Below are 6000 nucleotides of genomic sequence, written 5' to 3'. Positions count from 1 at the left end.
TTGAACAGAAAGATGTAAAACCAAACTTTACTAAGAGAAAAGAACCGAAGCCATATATGACCAAATGTCCAAAAGGCCTTAATCAATTATATTTATACCTTGTCCTACCACCCTAGACTTTCCAAAATGCTCTTAGGTGATGGATCCTACCTAAATAACCACCTTAAATTCTTTTTTTAGAAGACTCTATGGTAGGTCCTATCTAAATATCTGTCCTAAATTTTCTTTTGGAAGGTTCTATGATAGGCTCCACCTAAATAATTGCCCTAAATTCTTTCTAGAATGTTCTACAATAGATCCTACCTAGTCAACTAACTTAACTCCAATTCTAAAAACTTCCATGGTTCTAATTATCTTTTTAATTATTTTAGCTATATCATATTATAATTGATAATTCAAATAAATTTTAAAAATTAAATTAGAAGAAGGTAATCTGTAACCTCTAATATCAAATGAAAATTTCTATAAAGAAGGATAATCTACTCTCTTTAAGAAATAAATCAATATTAAACAATAAAATTGTTTATTTAAATATGGATAATTTGTATCCTTTAAAATATAACAATAGAAGTAGAGTAATGAACTCACTTCTAAAACAAGACAAAAGTAATAAGTTAGCACTCTTATCAAACTATTAAAGATATGAATCTTAAAGAAAGAAATCTTCAATACACTCTTGTGCTATTAAAAAGAACTAAAAAGTCACTCAAAGATGATATAGTATTGAACTAAAATTGCTATTGCCAAAAACCAAAAGATTAGAAAGTCTTGAAACAAGACTAAGAACTTGAAAGGCATTGTCAAGAATAAAGAAGGCTTCATTCTTACTTCCATATATACTCTTAAGTAGGAACTATGTGGCAATTACCTATAGGACCTCCAAAACATATTGACTCTGTAAGACACTTATCTTAACTTGCAAAGCAAGTTTTCTATATGTATGCTACATAGTTAGCTTGTTTTACAAGCTACTAAGACATGGTTAACTTATTGACCAAGTTTTTAAACTACCTATCAACTACAAATATATGTAAAGTCAAAGTAGCATCTATAAAGCTTCTAGGAAGTTACTCTAAAAGATATTATGAAATTAATTTTTTTTTTTTTACCTACTTCTATTTAATCATATAGATATTTATATGAAGACATATATATATATATATTTGTGACAAAAGATCATATATATATTTTTAGATCCCTCTTCTTATTTCACAATAGATGTGTATTTAAGACCTAAAAATTATAAAGTCTTTGTCTTATTAGATTTAGAAGCCTCAGATTGTTTTATAGATAAAGACTTTGTTAAAAAATAAGAAATATTGTTATTTAAGCAAACTTAACTTGTACATGTAGAAGTCATAGATGGTCGTTTGTTATCTTCTAAATAAATTATCTATGAGATTGTTCCTTTAGATGTAGTAATTAAAGATCAAAATAGTATAATAATATTTAATATAATAAGATCTCCTTTCAACCTAATTATTTTAGGATTATCATGGTTATAAAAGTATAATCCTCAAATAGATTGGATTTCTCATAACCTCAATTTTTTTTATTTTAATCTAAAATTTTGTTAGTCAAATAGAAATACATAAGTTTAGTACATCCAAATCCTTATTAATAGGTGCAAGAGTTTTCATGTATGTTGCAAAAAAAAGATCATCTTTTGCTATATATGCCATGTCGATTTCTAATGGTAAAAAGAAGTCAAGTAATATTCCTAGCCAATATCTAGATTTTCAAGACTTTTTTGAAATGAAGAATGCAAATATTCTTCTAAAGCATTGATCCTATAATTGTTTAATTGATTTACAAAAAGGACCTCAATTACAATTCAAACTAATCTACAACTTATTGCAAAATGAATTGGTTGCACTAAAAGAATATATTGATAAGAACTTGGTTAAAAGCTTCATATGCCATTCAAAATTTCCAATGGAAGCTTTTATCTTCTTTGTGAAGAAAAAAAATTGATCTTTGGAATATGCATAGATTATCAAAGACTCAATAAAATCACTATCAGAAATAAATATTCCTTATTTTTGATTTTAAGACTTCTCAACTAACTCAATCAAGTAAACATCTATAAAAAAATAGATCTATGAGGAGCATACAACCTAGTTCACATCAAAAAATAAATAAATAATAAATAAATAAAAGACTATTTTTTGAATTAAATATGGATATTTTTAATATAATGTCATATCTTTTGGACTCACAAATATACTAGTCACTTTTCAACATGTCATGAATGATGTTTTTTGTGAGTTTTTTGATGATTTTATTTTTTGCTATTTAAATGACATTTTAATCAATCTAAGAATATAAAAAAATATTAATTTTATATTTGTCATGTGTTACAAAAACTTAAAGGTGTAAGATTACATGCCAAGATGGAAAAGTATGTATTCTACACCATTCAAATTGATTTCTTAAGATACATCATTTTCAATAAATAATTAATGATGGATTTGAAGAAAGTCCAGACTATCATGGATTGGAAGATTTTAAAAACAATAAGAGATGTGCAATACTTTTTAGGCTTTGCCAATTCCTATTGCATCTTTATTAAGAACTTTTCTCAAGTTGCAACCTCACTTATATGTTTGACTTATAAAGACAAAATTGAATGAAATAAAGAAGCCAAAGCATCATTTGATACTAAAAAATAAAAATAAAATACTTTTGTATCAATTTTGTATTGTATCAACTTTTGTAAGACATTTTTCATAGAAACAAATGTACAAAAATTTGCCTTAGATGTGATATTGTCACAAATGAGAACAAATGACAAACTTCATCTAATAACTTTTTATTTTAAGAAAATTTTAGTAATAGAGATCAAGATATCTACAATAAAAAACTTCATGCAATTATGGATTCTTTTCATAAATGACATCATTCTCTAAAAGGTGCGTACAATCTAATCATTGTACATACAAATCACAAGAATTTTAAGTATTTCATGTCAATATAAGTGGTGAATTGTTGCTAGGCTTGTTGAAGCATGTCATTATCAAGATTTGATTTTAAGATAATATATCAATTTACAAAATAATAAGATTTGTTAGACACACTTTCTAGATGATCTTATCTTGCATCAAAGAAAAGAGATGGAACTTTTGATTAACAAAGAATGGTCATCTTGAAGCTTGAACAATTTCAACTTTGAGCAATTTCAACTTTGAGCAATAAAAATAATATTGATTATTGATTCAATCTTTGATAAGTAAATTCAATCAAGTATGTTCTTTCATCTTCTTGTTGATGATATCAAAAATACTTCTTCTAAGTCTCTTGATATTCTTATGTTTGAGTTTAAGAACAACCTACTCTATTTCAAATGTCACTTATATATTTTAAAAAAAAAACATATTTACAAGTCTTTCAAGTATATCACAACTATCTAGCAGTAAGAATTTTAGATATAATAAGACTTTGGAGCTTATATCTAAGAATTTTTAGTGGTTGCAAATCTTTGTACAATCATGTGGCATTTGCTCAAGATTAAAAATTCCTTGTCATTGATTCTATGAACTTTTTCAACCATTTCTTATACTCAAACAACCATAGTCTTCTATTTCTATGGATTTTTGTCACGGCCATAATCATGTAAGCTAATAATTACATATAGAAATAGGTAGAAGTAAGTAAAAGTAGATAAAAGTAAGTTAATTCTATAATATTTAATATAGAAGCTTCCTAGAAACTTCCTAGACGCTGCTTTGACTTCATACGTGTCTTTAATTGACTTTTTGGATTAAAAACGTGGTCAACAAGTTAACCATGTGCCACACATGTTGTTAGCTTGAAGATCAAGCTAACTATGTGGCCCACACGTAAAAAAACTTGCCTTGTAAGTCAAGGCATGTGTCCTACAAAGTCAACACATATTGGAGGTCCTATAGAACGTCGCCACGTAGCTCCTAGTTAGATAGTATATATAGAGACAAGAGTGAAGGCTTCTTCACTCTTGTTAACTCCTTTCTTGCTTCTAGTCCAGATTCGAGAGTCTTTAGTTTCTTGTCTTGTGGCAATAGCCATTCCAGTTTCCTTTTAATATACCTACTTGTTTATATTTTGACTTATTATATCGAGATAGCCTTTTTGTATATTTTCCCTCATCGAGTCTTTGTCCTTGACAGATTGACAAGAGTGCACTTACAATATCAGAGCTTTGTTTTTCTTGAGTGAGAGTGGATTACCCCTTTCTCTTGACAAGATATAAGCGTATTAGAAGTTTGCGGATTACCCACTTCTAAACTGATATTGTTCTTAGTATCTTCTTTGTTATCAAGTCTTTCTTTTCTTTTGTCTTGAGCAATATCAAAAAAAAAATTCTTCTGAGTGTCATTATGGCAGAGCTTGTTGAAATGAAGAGTGCAATGGCACAAATGCAAGAGCAAATGAGGGAGTTAATGCTTGCGATGCATCAACTCAATTCACCAACACAGGAAAGAACAAGAATAGCAGAAAGTGGAGATATAGAGATGATCGGAGCTGCTTCAACATCTACAACAAATCACGTTCCTTCTCCAATTGTACAACACCTTATAAGCACTAGAGAACCAAGAATTACCTTACCCGAGAAATTTGATGGTACGAGATTTAAGTTTCGAGGGTTCATCAATCAAGTACAATTGACAATTGAACTTCAACCGCAAAGCTATCCAACTCCAGGATCACAAGTCAGGTTTATTAGCACTCTACTTTCTAGTTTTGTATTATCATAGTTTTCGTCCTTTCTTGAACAACGAAATCCAATATTGGACAATTTGGAAGCTTTTTTGGCGGAGTTTCGATCTATGTATGGTGAACACGATGCAACTCGTGTTGCAACAAATAAGATCCGAATTCTGCGACAAGGAAATCGCTCAGTAACAGTGTATGCTTCACAATTTCGACAACTTGCAATTGACATCAAGTGGGATGATGCTGCACTCATTAGTCAATTTCTTTATGGATTGGAATACGAAGTAAAGAAATTGATGCTCAACTTACCTGATCCTCAAACTTTGAGTCAAGCAATCGATTTTGCAGTAAAATGTGATAATCGACTTTTCGAATTTCGATCTGAGAATCATTCACGGGAACCTCAATGTTATTACTCAATGGCAACATCAACATCTTTACCAAACGTACATCCGGAAGTAGAAGACATGCAAATTGACGCGGTACGTTTTAAACCTCTAACTGAGCAAGAAAAGATTCGTCGTCGTCAAGAAGGATTATGTTTATATTGCGGAGAACCTAAGCACACTGCTCAACATTGTCCAAAGAAACGACGCAACTATAAAATGAGGGGTACGACGGTCAAAGAAGACAATATGTCGGAAAACGGATTCGTCCAGCTACAATAGGGACCGTGCAGCTGGAACCTTGTACAATTCCTAATGAAGGTCCTATCCTCTCCTCAGAACCCTCTCCTTGTTTTATAATAGACTTATATTTAGGACCTAAGAATTACAAAGCCTCTGCTTTATTAGATTCAGGAGCCTCAGCATGTTTTTTAGATGAACAATTTCTTAAAAGTCGTAAAATACCCTTTGTACAGAAACCTAAACCAATACATGTAGAAGTCATAGATGGTCGTCCCTTGTCTTCTGGAGATGTCACTCATGAAACTCATCCTATAAAAGTAACAATAGACGGTCATGATAGCTACATAGCTTTTAACATAATTAAATCCCCGTCCAATCCAGTTATTTTAGGTTTATCCTGGCTAGAAAAATATAACCCTCGAATAGATTTGAATTCATGTAAACTTGACTTTTTCCAGAGCGTTATTAATAGTTCTACTAACCAAGTAAAAAATTATAAGTCTAGTATAATAAAACCCGCACTGATAGGTGCAAAAGCATTTATACACGCAGCAAAAGAAGGATCAACTTTTGCTATTTATGCTGCACCTATTTCTGAAAACGTAAAGACTTCAAGTGGCATTCCAAGTCAATATCAGGAGTATCAAGACGTTTTTGAGAAAAAGAATGCAGATATTCT

The sequence above is a fragment of the Physcomitrium patens genome, chromosome 2 (assembly GCF_059467195.1).
Source record: "Physcomitrium patens ecotype Gransden chromosome 2, ASM5946719v1, whole genome shotgun sequence".
NCBI classification, from domain to species: Eukaryota; Viridiplantae; Streptophyta; class Bryopsida; order Funariales; family Funariaceae; genus Physcomitrium; species Physcomitrium patens.
The sequence above is the reverse complement of the archived record's forward strand: the minus strand, read 5'-3'. Positions refer to the sequence as shown.